The 15,029-nt window shown below is 50.9% G+C and overlaps 1 pseudogene; it reads left to right on the top strand.

Moving 5' to 3' along the window:
- Positions 1-226: 226 nt before the first annotated feature.
- Positions 227-1,069, top strand: LOC149361370 (uncharacterized; annotated as a pseudogene).
- The last annotated feature ends 13,960 nt before the right edge of the window (positions 1,070-15,029 follow it).

The raw sequence follows: 15,029 nt of genomic DNA on the forward strand, positions 1-15,029 counted from the left end.
CAACACTTCGACGGAGAAATTCCTTAAACTGGGCATAAACAACACAGTACAAGAACATATCGAGGCCCACCTTCGCGCGCAGAAAAGAAGACTGATGCTGTCCGCAACAGGCCGAAACACGCTGCGGTTGCTCGGCATGAAGGACGCTTTGAAAGAAATCAATAGCATAGCGAGCGTTCCAAATGAAATCAGGAGGATCATTGAGATCAGTCCGATTCCAAAAAACATGCATCCAGATATACATAAGGCGAGAAGAAAGGCAAGATCTGAATTCCACGAAAGAAGCTTCACCGGGGCAAAAGACGTATTATACGTTGACGCAACAACATACAGACACCGATACGGCTCGGTAGCCAGCGTTGTGGATCACCAGCTCAGTGAAACCAACAGCGCTTCGATAAAAACCAACAACATCCTCGAGGCTGAGGAAGCAGCAATTGCACTCGCCATCACCCAGCAGAGTGACGAGCCCCATGCACACATCATTACAGACTCGCAAGAGGCGTGCAGAAGATACAGCAGTGGACGCATATCCACTGCAGCCATTCACATACTCAAGGCGAGGACAATCACTTTTACGAGGTGCTTCATCACGTGGACACCAGGCCATGAGGCTGTCAAAGGGAACCAACGTACGGACGCCAATGCCCGAGCGTACGCCAACCGGGAGGCGCGCACCGAAGAGCAACTGGACGCAGTCACTAGACGATATGCAGTCATCTTAGACCACCAACGAGCCCTCCGTAGGACCTACCCTCCTCCCTACAAAGACCTTAGTAGAGATTAGTCGGTTGTTTGGAGACAAATGCAGACTAATAGATACCCCAATCTGTGTTTACTCAGCAAAATCTATCCTTCCACATATGCCAACAAATGCCCGCTATGCGGTGAACACCCAACGCTTTACCACGTTACATGGGCCTGTCAGAAAATGCAGGCAGCGCCGATAAACAACACACCAACACCGGAGCAGTGGGAGGCTGCGTTGTCCTGCTCGAAGCGTCAAGAGCAGCTCAAGCTGATCGACAGGGCTTGCAAGACTGCAAAGGCCACTGCGGCCCTGGACTGAGGGCTCCACCTATGCTGCGAGAAAGAACCCTTATACAATAAAGTTTTTCATTCATTCATTCATTCATTCCGCATCCTATCGAACCTTCCTACCGCTTACTTCGACGGCGCATTTCGTGATCATAGCTGTGAGACTATCGTTAATTGACTTTACATTAAGGCCGTCTTCCTCATTTAGAACCGATCATCTGTTTTGCAACAGTATCCTGAATTTCTGTACTTGCCTTCTTACCACTACCTCGTTAATGGGCTTCCGTTCCACAACTTTTTTCTCTTTCTTCTTCAGTTCTAAGCTAATTCGAGACCTTACCATTCTGGGGTCACTACGACGCACATTTCCAATACTCGCCGCGGTGGCTCAGTGTTTACGGCGCCCGGCTGCTGGCCCGAAAGACGCGCGTTCGATCCCGACCGCGGCGGCTGAATTTCGATGAAGGCGAAATTCTTGACGCGCGTGTACTGTGCGATCTCAGTGCACGTTAAATAACCCCAGGTGGAAGAAATTTCCGAAGCCCTTCAGTACGGCGTCTCCCATAGCCTGAGTTGCTTTGGGACGTTAAACCCCAGTAAACCAGCAAAAAAAACGGTATATGTAGCGATAGCACTTCAATCCACTAACATTTCGATAGGGACACGCCGTAGTCGTTCCGCAGATTGTAATACTACAAAGAGGCATGCCGTAACTATATGAACGGCAGAATCAGTCGGAAAGCACTTCGCTTTCTTCTTCGCGCAGACTTTCCCAAAGAACCAGTCAGACACACTATTTTCTGCATACCGGGACACACTGGGATCGAGGGCAACCAGAAGGCCGTCGAAATAGCTCGCGAGCACACGAACCGAGCGCTTCAACACGCGGCCCATGAGGAGTTCTCCCGGGTAGTCCCGGAGTATTCGCAGATATTGAATTATTACAGAGGAATGAGGGCAAAGTATCCTCCCCCACAAAACCTTTTAAATCAACACGAAGCAGTATACTGGCGGCAACTGCAAACGGGAACCTTTGCGAACTTACATATACTAAGCAAAATGTACCCGGATTAGTACAGGGACATATGCCCATGGTGTGGGGCGAAACCCACCCTATATCATATCACGTCGGAATGCAAAAGAAACGAGGCTTTCCATAGAATACAAAATCCGAGTGCGGAACTGTGGGATAGTTAGCTCTCCAGCGGCTTAGCGGTTCTCCAGAGAGAACTGGTCATCCATTTCAAGCGAGCAACCAAGCTCAGCGGTGCCCTCGAATAGGGGCGCGGACCTCTGTCGACCGTAATAACTTGTAAAATAGAGCAAAAAATGGCTGTGGCATAGCTTGGTTAAGCCCGGTATTTGCGAAAGCAATATCCGTAGCTACGCCATGGTTCAGCTGGTGATGCATCGGTTATGCAATCCAATCCAATCCAATCCACGTCGCGCGCGGCAGGGGCAGGAGTTAGGCAGCAGCCACCACGCGCGGCCTCGCCTCGCGACGGCACAAGTTGGAGCCCTGCTCTTGCAACTGTGACGTCACACCGCTATTCGCGCCGCTCAAGGCCAATGGTAGCTACCGCGGCGTCGCCACGCGAGGAGATGAAAGTGAAAGTAGTATTGCTTCGCAATAATAAAGTTCATCCTATCCTATCCTATCCTATCAGCAGCTTGGTGGCGTCTCTTCGTGAGACGTTCCACTCGTTCTTCGGGTGTCTCCGCTACCTGCATAGCCGTTGTGAAATTGGTTTTTTGAGGAGAGAAAATGGCGCAGTATCAGTCACCCAGATCCTGGCGGACACCTGAACTGCAGCCTTCGGACTGCGGCCGTGTATCTATTTTTTTTTATTGCGAAAGCAATACTACTTTCAATTTCAGCTCCTCGCGTGGCGAGGGCGCGGTAGCTACCATTGGCCTTTAGCTTGATCTCTGCTATGCCGTCTGCCGCAATAACCAGGGGCCCTACTTCGGATTGAATTGGATTGGATAGGATTGGATTGGGGATATGATTTAATTGTATTGGATTCTATAACCGATGCATCGCCACAAGTCTAACCACAAGCTCCACCACCAGCTACACTACCAGCTCAACCATGGCGTAGCTACGGATATTGCTTTCGCAATTACCGGGCTTAACCAAGCTAAGCCACAGTCATTTTTTTTTCAGCCAGCGTCCGTGCCGGCGGACGCGGTTGTTGCGACACGCGTCTTTGCTGTCTTTTTTACGCTGTCCTTTTATCTTTCAACACTCTTCTATCTGCACGTGGCAGCCGTGGTGGCTCGGTTTGAGCCAGTTGGCAGGCCAGTGCACTTTTCCTTTCCATCCTTTTCTCAGTCGCAACCAGCCAACCAACCCGTAAGGAAAGGGAAGAGAGGAAGGTGGGAGTAAAAGAAAGGAAGAAAAAATTGGCTATGGCTTAGCTAAGGTTAAGCCTGGATATCTCGAAGCGAAAAGGTCTCGCTGCTTTTCAGCAAACTCCCAAGCTACCACTTCTGGATTGGTGCTTCTGCGCCGTCCGACTGTTGCTTCTTCTCCTTCCATGGCGAGTGTCTGCGCCTGTTCTATGGGCCAGAGCGCCTTATATACTCCTCCTTTCAGATGCGTACTGCGCACAGCTGCAGCAAAACGTCAAACAGATGCTCGTTTAGCTCTGGCGTTTTCATTTCCTTCTAAACCGCTCGACGTCTCCCGAAGTACAGTGTTCGCTCACCTGGCCACTCTCAGCTGCCGCAGCGAAACGCCGCAATTCAGCGTCCTTTTGCCGCCGTTTAGCAAGGCGTGCCTCTTGTGTTTCTGGTGTTTCAGCCGCCTGTCTAGCCTTGCACTTTCCATATGCTCGCTGCTTTTGAGCCAACTCCCTCGCTACCTCTTCTGGGTCTTCTTTTCCTTCTTCCATGGCAAATGTCTGCGCCTCTTCTACGGCTGCCGCCGCCGCTCACGCATTCTCGCAACGCCTTACGAAAGAGCCTTCTCCTCTTGGCACGGCGGCGGCGACCGCGCGGCAGCGGCGAGGGGTAAAACGGTGGCGAGGAGGAGAAGTGGCGACGTGCGCGCGCCGCGGCGGCGCCCAGGGGTGACTCAGGCGAAGCGCGGTGTTGACTAGCCTAGTGAAGCTTTCCGCTTCAAAAGAAAGCAAGAAAGGAAGAGGTTGCGTAGTGGAGGGCTCCGGGATAATTACGACCACCCGGAGATCTTTAACGTGCACTGACATCGCACAGGGTACGGGCGCCTTTTGTGTTCCGCCTCCATCGAAACGCGGCCGTTGCTGTCGGGTTCGAACCCGGGTACTCCGGCTCGGTAGACGAGTGCTTTAACGACTGAGCCACCGCGGCGGGTCCGCTTAGCCGTCGTTGCTTCGTTTTCACGCGACGCGGAAGCTTTGCCTGGTCCGCCATCAGCTGGGCCAGCGCCGTACATTGCGAGAGTTTTCAGCTTGTGCCGCATGATGGCGCCTCTACTACTCGCCAAGCACGGAGGAAATTTATCGGAATCGGAGGCAATTTGGTACTCGCTTGATTGCGAGAACTGTAATTAACATGCTCATAATTACTCATGTAGGCCTTAATCAGAGCCGCCTAGACTGACGTACTCATAGCCTAGAGGGCTCTGCTTTAATAAAGATCTCGAAACTGCTGTTTTAAGAACTGTTCATTCACTATCCGCGCCTTTATTTCGCTTCATAATGTCAGTGGCTTGGCGAATACTACTGTTCCATGTGCCTCTCGGTAGACGGCGAAGCCGCCTACCTGAATGTACGTTACCGCAGGTCTCGACAGAGGCAGATCCAACTCCGCCGCCTCTTCTGCAGCAGGCACCTTGATGTTATCGCCGTCCAGCAGACGAAAAATGAAAGTAAGGAAGATACCGAGGTGAGGAAGATACATGCTTTGAGCTTTTCGGCGGGTTGCTGTTCGTTTCTGCGCTAGACACTTCCTTCTTAGGGCTTCACCTACAATGTCGGTAATGAGGGCTGGTTGCTATGCTGCGATTTTCTGCTCTATGGAAAGCCAAGGCGACTAATTAATGTCAATGCATTTTTTACTGTGCCACAGCGCATTAGTCTTTTTGAATGCATAGCCAGCTTACTGGACTGTGACTGGCACGTTGTGCTGATGGGTGACTTTAATTGTGTGTGCGACCCAGTTGATTGTGCCGGTCCTGATACACCCAGAGATAGGAGTGGTGTATTTTTTTTTCTCTTGTTACGAAAGATGCTGGGCCCATTGATACCGCAGCTTCATGTCCAGGTTCCCGCTTATTCACACGAATTAAGGGCCATTCTCACGCTCGCCTAAATCGAATTTATGCATCTTTCGTACTTATCTTGCGAGGATTGGTCTGTGACACTATACCAGTTTCATTCTCTGTTCACTATATGTTGGTTCCTCGCCTCGGAGGCAGTGATTGTTCAAAATTTAGGCCAAATTCGGCGCTAAACTCATCAGCAATTAATGATTAAGAATTTGTCAATTGTGTCCGCTCTCAACTGGAATCCTGTTTCTCGAGCAAGATGCCGTTCGCCTCTTGAGAAATGTTTAAGCAGGACGTGCGTGCTGCAACTATAGAAAGCGGTTTCTTGAGGACGTTTTGCAGCAAATATCAGGAGTAGACACTAAGGAAAAATTTTTACAACCAGTATGAATTGGAATGGGAAGGATCTGGCTTATATACAGATGAATTTGGTAATCCCAAAAGTGATTTACAAAGATTTGATGCAGAACGCTACGTGGGTGCCCCTGTTAGATCTCGTACCAAGCGTGATTTGCAGTGTGGGTACCCGACACGACCGGCTTTGCTTGATGAGAGCCGTCTCGCGAGTGCAAAGTTTATTTCGTGAATGATGTCCAATGACAGCTAGTGGCCAGTACAAAGGGGTGATGTCCGTATTTGTCGATTATTATACAGACTTGTTAAGTGCTTCTCCTGATGCGCATGATTAGCAAATTTTTTCTGGCTTCCGCACCTTAGCGAGCCCTTTATCAGGTGACGATTGTTCTGTTATTAGCGGCTCTTCCACTCAGGAAGAGGTAGAATATGCAATTGATCAATTACTTGTCTTAAAACTGCCTGGTCCTGAGAGAATTCCAGGCGAATTATACAAGGCTTTTAAACGTATTCTTACTCCTGTCCTGCTGTGGGTCTTCACGGCGGGGCTCGATATACGAGCCCTAGCTTAATCATTTACAAAACGCCGCGCAGTGCTAATTCCGAATACTACTGATGAAGGAAAACTGCGTTCCGTTGATTATAGGTCCAATCCATTTGCAAATGTGAATTTCAAATTTTTTCTAAAATGTTATCAAATCGCCTGCAATTTGCAATGTCGGTACTGATTGGATCTCATCAGATGTGTGGTTTCAGAGGCCACTCGATTCAAAGTAGTGTTCGCACTGCGCGGACCATTCTTGAATACGAGTATTACTCCAGTTCTCATGAGCAGCTTGCTGTGGTTCAGATCGACCTTGCGAAAGCATATACCGTGTTCGCCATAAATTTCTGTTTTCACTTCTAGAGCGAACAAACGTGTGGTCGACTGTACTATAACGGGGTGCAACTTTCCTACTGCAGCTGTTCAACACGATCAATTATTAATGGCCAGCTCTGGAACCACGTACCAATCCGCTCTTCGGTGAAGGAAGGGTGTCCGATGTCTCCTTTGCGTTTTGCTCTTTAACTGGAACCGCTTTTTTTGAGCGTTTTGCGTAACAGTAATATCCATGGGTTCCCTGTTTTGGGTAATGAAGTCAATTCGCTAGCGTATGCTGACGATCTTGCATTTTTCTGCATTGACAAGCCCAGCACGTATGATGTGGTGTCCACGGTAGATTGGTTTAGCATCGTTTCTGGTGCTCAAACAAATTGCTCCAAAACTTCTGGCCTATTGCTTGGTTCATGGGGCACAACTCCGCCCCTGCACACCCGAAATAGATTGGTCTTGTGTGCCTTCTAAATATCTTTGTGTTCCACTGCACGCCTTCAAACCATGTGCGCATTGCTGGAAAGAGCGAGTTCCGACCGTTGAAAGTTATGCCGAGACTTTTGCCCCGCATCGGATTCCAATTTTTGGTCGACCCCAAGCTTGCAACACCTTTCTGGCAACAAGAATTTCTAACGTACTCCGGGTCCTTCACTGCACCAGGCATTACATACAGCGTTTCCACCGTATATTACCGACGTTTATTTGATTTGCATATTTGAACCCATGCGGCTGTGATAACCTTTTTGAGGCCTGGTTGTGCAATAGGACTTGGCCTAGAGCACCTGTAGCTATGCCAGAGAGTTTGTTGCCCGTTTTGTTTTTTTTTCGTAATTGTTCCCATCCGATTATGAGAGCATTCTTCCATGTTAACTTTATTACTCTTCTTCCGAACTTAGTAGTTTCATCCAATTTTACTGAACGCGCCTGTTTACTAGGCTTTATGCAGGAAGTTCATGCTTCCGTGCAGTGCTTGACAGTTCAATTTTCAAATGAGTACTGATATTCTGTTTCGCACAAAAATCTCTGCAAGGAATTCACAACGACGCTTTTCTCCCGCCCACTGTATCGTTATGTCTACTTTGGGCTTGTGTGTCATGGTGTTTTAAAGCTAGTGCGAAAAACGCCAATTTCTTCTTGCACCAAAACATTTTTCTATAAATTACACACCGAAACTCTACCTGTCAACGCGTGGCTTGATAGGAAAAACAATTTTGTGTCTTCTGTAAACAGCCCCTTGTGCGATGTGCCTGTAAACAAATTAACATTGTTTTATAATCTGCAAAGACGCGTTTTTGTTTTGGGATATGCTGCTGAGGACGCTACAGAAAGATTTTCTCCTAAATTCCTTCAGTGCGCTACCTTGTTGTTTGCCAACCTGACTCGGAACCCTATGATATGATTCCTTTGATTGGGCTTCATATCCTTGCAAAACGCGCCTTCGTGACCGGAGCTTTGAGCCACCCAGAATTCATTTTAGTCGAATGGCGCTGGAGGAAACGGACATTTGGGAAGAAATGGACTTTTTACCGGATAGGATAGGATAGGATAGGATAGGACACCTTCATTTAGCTCTAGCACAAGTGCTTTTGTTTGGTCAGATGAGTCCATCCGCAACGGTCGGTTGCTCCTATTCCAGGCACCGCTGGATGGTGCCGTCAGCTGACCTCGGTCTGGCTTCGTCTCCTGATGCATTCTACGACTTTGCCGGCCTTTTAGTACTGTTATGTTTCTATCAAGTTTGTACCTCATAGCGCCTATCGAGGTGCTCTCTAAATAGATTTGCGTGCATATATATCCTCTCTGTATATAACCATATAGAACAAGCACCATGAAAGAAAAAAAGAAGGTTTCTTGGAAGAGCAGCAGTAGTCCTCTGTCGCACGCCGGCGGCCAGGGTTGGATTCCCACCTAGACCACGATTTTCTGATCCTTTTCTTATGATTGACAGTCACAGCGGCGCCGCCATAGTGTCTTTGGTGCCGATATCCTTGGTAACGGCGCATGCGCAGTAGTGGCCTTCAGCAGGCACCGCGAATGGCTCTTCTGCTAGGCTAGTGCAGCTGGCGGTACAAAAAATTGCCCACAATTACGTTACTTCCTAATGCGAAGTTTCAGCGCAGCTGATCCGGTGTCTCAGTTTTACGATAGATTGAGGCGGGTACAAAGCATGCGTTTGCAATTACAGATAAATTGTTATTTTTCACAGATTTTCTTTCTTCAGGAAACACTCCACTAAACTTTCTTGATTGTCATGAAGGACGCTTTGTGTTCGGAGAAATAGATGGATATATGCACGACTTGCTGCAACAATGCCTGGTTTTCAAAGACGAGGTCTGTGCATGTATTTCACGAGGTTGGCACAGCCGTGGAATGCGTCTCGAGAGAGAGGAACGGGATGTTCACTGGCATAAGTGGTACGAAATTCCTGTTTCTCCATATCGACATTAAAGTGCCCCTTAACGCTGCCACCCTGGTACGTGGCAGTTAATGGTCGATCGCGAGAGTCGCTCACCGTTATGAGCTCTAACGCATGGCACCCACGTCTCTCTCTCATCACTCACGTAAGTACAAGCGCGAATCAGACGTCCACAGACCCATGGAGCTAGTTATGTGTACTTCCTTTTCTTAAAATGATCGAAGTGCAAAACATTGTCAACGCCCATGCCACTGAACACGGTGAAAGTCGACAGTCTATGGCTTCAGCGCCGCGTTTCTTGAACAACGTTGTCAATGCATGCAGCGCACATTTCTCTCGCATCACCCTACGCATCTATACGCTCGATTCAGGCCCACTTTCTTTTCTTAGAATGATCGGAGCACAAAACGTTGTCAACACCAACGTCAATGAACACAATGAACGCCGACGGCGTATGGCTCCACAGAGGAGAGAGAGAACTTTAGTTTCCACTTGAGGGTTTGGAGTTAGGGCAGGTGGACTGAGTGTTGCCCACCAGGGAGGGGGGCGCAACTTCTTGAGCACGCGAGAGGAGTCCGAGTTGTGTATTCTTGTCTGGTCTTGCGAGAAGTTGTACCAAACCGTCGGATGAGGGAGCTGGCAATAACGTTTGTGAGGCGGATTAACGTCGCAACTCCAGAGTATGTGTGCCCGAGTGGCAAACGCACCATGGTCGGAATTAGGACAATCGGGGTCGGATTCCCCGTCAGTGATGAGGTATACTCTAGAAGGACCGAGATTAGAATTGGTCTGCCGTCTTCGAAGCAAGGTGGCTTGCGCTCGGTCGTGGTCGGGGTGGGGAGGTGGGAAACGAGTCTTGTGTCCGTGTAAAGGTTGGTGACGGCCGCATAGGATAGGGGGTCTCGGCGAGATACATACGGGTTCAAAGGGGCCGGCTGCCCGGTTGGTTAAACCTCGGGCAATACGGTCGACCCCTTCGTTCCCGGAGTTCCCCGCGTGCGCAGGTGCCCACACTAAGCTTACAGCGTGGTCGAGAGTGCGGGCGCGGAGCATTTGTGTGGCAGGGAGACAAATTGAGTTCGTCGAGAAATTTTGAATGCCTCGTTTAGAGTCACTGAGAATCGTGCGCGTACGGGGATCTGCGATGGCCAGCGCGACTGAGAACTCTTCGGCAGCGGTGGGAGAGTGTTAGCGCAATGTGGCGGCGTTTATGAGGGTGGGGGTCGGAGTGGCTACGCAGGCGGCGCATGTGTTGGAGTCGCACTTCGCCGCGTCCACGTACATGGCGTGCTCGTCGGTGGAGTACGTGTTGTCCAGAGCCTGCGCCTTCCGTTGGAGGTGCGTATCGTGGCGGAAGAGCAACGTGCTCTTGGCCATGGGTTTGACTATCAGCCGCCTATAGGCTCCAGTTGGAAGGGGAGGAGTGTGGTGGATGTCACCTATAGGGTTGTTGTTAAGATTGTCGAAAATGTAAGGACCATATTTCGTGCGAGAAAGGCGGTGTATCTGGGCAGTGTTGTGGGCATCGATAATCTCTGTGAGGGTGTTGTGTATCTCCGAGCTATAGCAGACGCTGCATGCAGGCAAAGAGGGGAGTCTCATTGCCGTCTTGTACGCCGAGCGGATGACGCTATTTACCGGCTCTTCATCTTTGCAGGGCAGGTGGTAATAGAGGTAAGAACTTACAATTCTACTAAGAAGGAAGGCTTGTGTGAAGCGGCAGAGGTCGGTCTCCCGCACGGCTCTGCGGCGAGTGGCGATGTGGCCGATGAGGCCGTTGATCTGGTAGGCGGTGGTTCGAAGGCCTTGGATGGCTTCCGATTTCTGCGTGTTGTTCTGCAAAAGCATGCCTAACACGCGGATGGTCTGCACGGTAGGTATCAGGTGGGCGTCGATGTGGAGCGCGATCGACTCATAGGGGTCGGGGACTAGTCGGCAAACATGCTTATCCTGGATGACCAACGGTTCGAATTTGGTGGGCAAGAAAATAAGACCGTTTGCCTGCACACAATCGTGGACAGTGTCGATTGTCTGCTGAAGTGAATCTTGTATCTCCCCGTCCGAGCCAGAGTTGGTCTAGAGGGTGATATCGTCGGCGTATAGTGAGCGTTCGATATGGGGTATGGTGCCCAGAAGGGAGGCGAGGCCTCGCATAGTGATGTTAAGGAGGTACCGTGGACTAGACTGCTCCCTGTGGTGTACACCGGGTGCCCAATGTGACTTTTTCGCCGCCGAGGTCTCCAATGTGGAGTTATGCCGTGTGGTTGTGGAGAAAGTGGGCAATATTGTTAGCAGGAAGTGGCAGGATTCTTCTCGAACAAAGTGAACTGGTTTATTTAAGGATACAAGAATACAAGAAGTGACTAATACTACATCAAGACAACGGTCGTTGATAGGTAGGAGGTCCGGCGGATCTGCAGATTTGGGAGGGCTTTTCCGTCGCGTCTCGTTTCGTCGGCGTCTCTGGGTCCTCTCTTGGGCCTCGCTCGAAGCATTCGCGGCGTCGTGCGGTTGCGTTCCGGGCCAGCCGAGCGGGACGCGTGCTGGCGTTCTAGGCGAGCCGATTGGGAGGCGCGCCGGCGTTCTGAGCGAGCAATGCGAATGCTCGGGACAAGGTACCGGGGACAAGACTGCTACCTGTGGTGTCCACCGGGTGCCCATGGTGACTTTGTAGCCGCCGAGGTCTCCAATGTGGAGTTCTGGCGTGTGGTTGTGGAGAAAGTGGGCAATATAGTTGGTGCGGGTGCCTACATTTATCTGGGAGAGGTTGGTCAGTAAAGATGCGTGCGACACGTTGTCGAACGCTTTACGGACATCGAGGCCGATGATGGTGCATGTGGCCCGGATCGTACCCGGGTAAAATAGGTCGTGGTGTGTCTGCTACATGATGTCCTTGGGGGACCCTGCCCGGAAACCAATCCTAGTAAGGGTAGGAGGTCGTCCTTGTCTACGTGGGCGTGAAGTCTGTAGAATTACGTGCTCCATAACCTTCCCCACTCAACACGTGAGCGAGATGGGCTGGAGGTTGCCCAGCTCGAGTCGTTTGCCTGGTCTGGGTATGAAGACTACCTTGGCATGCTTCCAGGAATCTGGCTGGCGACCTTCACGCCAATGGTGATAGAAAAGGCCCGCAAGTGTTTCGACATCGAGGCTGCGCAACATCTTTTTGTTGATGCGGTCGACGAAGGAGGCCGCGGTAGTCTTGATGTCTACCCACGTTCGGGTTCTTAGAACCCGTGTATTCCGAGGGGATCGGTATGTCTGTGGAGGTTTTGATGCATTAGTCTTTCAAGGTAACGAGGAGTTCCTCGTTGGTGCCTTGAAACGCGTGTATCAGGCGCTTCAGATTCTTGTGGGATGCACACTTGGTATGTGTCAGATCAAGCAAGTGCTTGAGCAGAAATTACGTATTCTTGCATCCCAACTGCCTATTGAAGCGGTCGCAAGTCTGGCGCCATTGCTCCTCACTTAGTTTGGCAGAGTAGTCTTAGATCTCTCGTTCGAGGCGAGCGAGGCGAAGCTTGAGAGGGTGGTTCTGTTTGCGTCGGAGCCAGCGAGCGTGGGGGCTGCGCTGGGCCTCCCACATGTTGTAGTGCCGGTGCCCACATTTCGCTGGCTGGCCTCTCTGGAAACCAGCGCTGCGCGCCCGCCGTCGCTCAAAGCAGGCCCAGACTCTCTCGGACATGTCGCGGCTTGCAGCGTGAATCATCCGCCTCGCCGGCCCTGACGCGTACCCTTCCTCCTGCCCTCCTCACCGTCGGTGCGAACTCCTACGACGCTACGCGGGGCGCCCGCCTCTCCGCCATTCGTTTAATTTGAACGGTGGCCAGTGCCGTGACCTGATTGGAGGATTTGAACTGCTGGCTGCCGCTACGTACACCGGCGGCTATAAAAACGGAGCCGCGCTGAACCCGAGCAGCAGACGGGCAGCAGAAGAGCCATCAGGCCGGAGCTACGCTCGCCGCCGGGGCCGCCCTCCTTGTTTGTGCTAGCCCGTGGTGCTCTTGGCCCTTGTATCATGTAAAAGCCCTTGACACATACTGTACATAAAAGTCATTTGACTCACCGTCGCCTCGACCGTTTTCTCGCTCGGACTCCCAATCCCAACAGTGGTAGCAGCGGTGGGATGCCAAAACCCAACAGTGGATGGCAGCTGCGGGATCGACCGGCGTCAGCTACCTCGGCACGGTGAGTGCCTGATGTTTTCACCTCAATTCGCCAGACTGCTCTAGCACACGTGATAGTTGTTTAGAGTTGGGTGTGTGTTGCACTGAAGAGAGCTTTGCTATTTCGAGCCAGGTCGGAGCGCTTTGAAACGAAAGCTGGTGCAGAGGGAGTAAACGAGGCGTTGTTGGAAAGAATTACTTGCGCGTGTCGTACTAGCAGCGCTATAGTAGTGAATGGCAAGGGAATTCTAAGAAAAGGGCAAACTGCAAGGGGCTATTGTGCGCAATGCAGAACTTCAAAGGGAAGGAACCCATCGAAATTTGTGAAGAGTTGGGCATTGATTTTGGCCCCGCAAAACGAAAGCATGCGGTTCTTGAGATCATGCGGAAGGAGAATGTAACGGCTGAGGAAGCCAAGGAGGCCTGGGATCAGATCAAAGAACGGAGGCAGCTTCAGATAAAACGGCGTGTTAGGAAACTTAGGGGCCTTGAGCTTGCAACGCATGAGATGAGTTTCGAAAGAAAAGAAACATTATAGGTTCTGAATGAGACTAATAGTCGGCAGCCTAGAGACAGGCCACGGCCCTTCGTGATCGCCGAGGATATGGCGAAATATTTGGCGGAGTTTGAGCGCGTCTGCGAGAGAAAGCGCGTTGAGCGGAATGGTTTGGCACAGAAGCTGGTAGCCCTGCTTTCCAGCGAAGCATATGACGTTGTCAAGCGCCTGTTGGACGGCGGCTTGGCGGACTACGATGAACTGAAAAGCTTCTTACTGACGAGGTATAACGTGTCACCGCTGGACCTTCGCCAAAGGTACCTGCGAGAGAATAGCACCCCATCGTTTTACGATTTTCCCTACCAGTTTAAAGCCGACATTTTAGAGTGGCTCGAAAATACTGAAGGGGCGGAAGATCGTAACACAGAGGTAGAATGCGTCGCTGCAGAGCAGCCCTGCCAGTGCGGCACAGAGGAAGGTAGTTAGTACGTGGCAGATGTATCTGCTGCAGTAACAGACGGAACTGCCCCGCATTCACCAACCGAGGAAACCTCTCTACCATCGGATAAGGTAGTCACAGCATCGGACGATGCACTTACAGAGGTGGCGCCCATTGAGATTGTGGTTGAGTTACCGGAAAGCGGATCTCCTAGCGTGTCAAAAGCAGGAGAAGTTGCCGAACAGGGCAGAGAGGACGTCCGTCTGGACATTAATGAAAACGCCTGCGCCGACGCAAGCGAAGTAAACAAGGACGGCACACCGTGTCGTGCATCGCGTTCGGCAGAAATGCAGAAACCCGGCATTTACGATCAACAGAAGCGGGCGCATGTAGAGTTTGCGGCCGCTGAGTTGTGCGTTTGTGTCTCTAGCGAGCGAGGCGATTTAAGTTCCGTGCTTTCGCACTGCTCTGAGCTTTGCGATATTCGAGAAAGCAGCTGCAGTAGCGGGAACACCGCGACTGAGTGCAGAGCCGACCTTCATCCGAAATTGGCTGAAACGCGTCAGGAGCATGACGAGAGCTGCGTGTCAGCAGTAAAGTCAGTAGAAAATACTGGTTCGTCTGCGCCTGAAGAAACTAAGGTGCTGGACGACAGTGGAGAGCAGAACGTTTCGGATGACATAGGGGCGGTAGACGTCAACCTGTCCGAGAAAGATGAGGACGAATGCGCACTCAGAGGCGCTGAGCAGGAAGAGAGCAGCTTTGAGGAACTTAGTAAAGGCTCCAAAGACAGGCCTTATCTAGGTAGCGCACGTGAATCGGCTGACAATCACAGTGATATAATCAGACAGCGGAAACCTAGGTGACGAAAGCAGCATGTGCTTCCACCGAAGAAACTGAAAGGAAAGCACGAGATAGAAAGCTGCAACCGGATGGAAAGCAACAGCTAGTTCCGAAAAGTGAGCTATCACCACAAGGTGACAGACAAAGAATG

Source organism: Amblyomma mixtum, chromosome 2 (genome assembly GCF_055824585.1).
Source record: "Amblyomma mixtum isolate Tamu chromosome 2, ASM5582458v1, whole genome shotgun sequence".
In the NCBI taxonomy this organism is placed as follows: Eukaryota; Metazoa; Arthropoda; class Arachnida; order Ixodida; family Ixodidae; genus Amblyomma; species Amblyomma mixtum.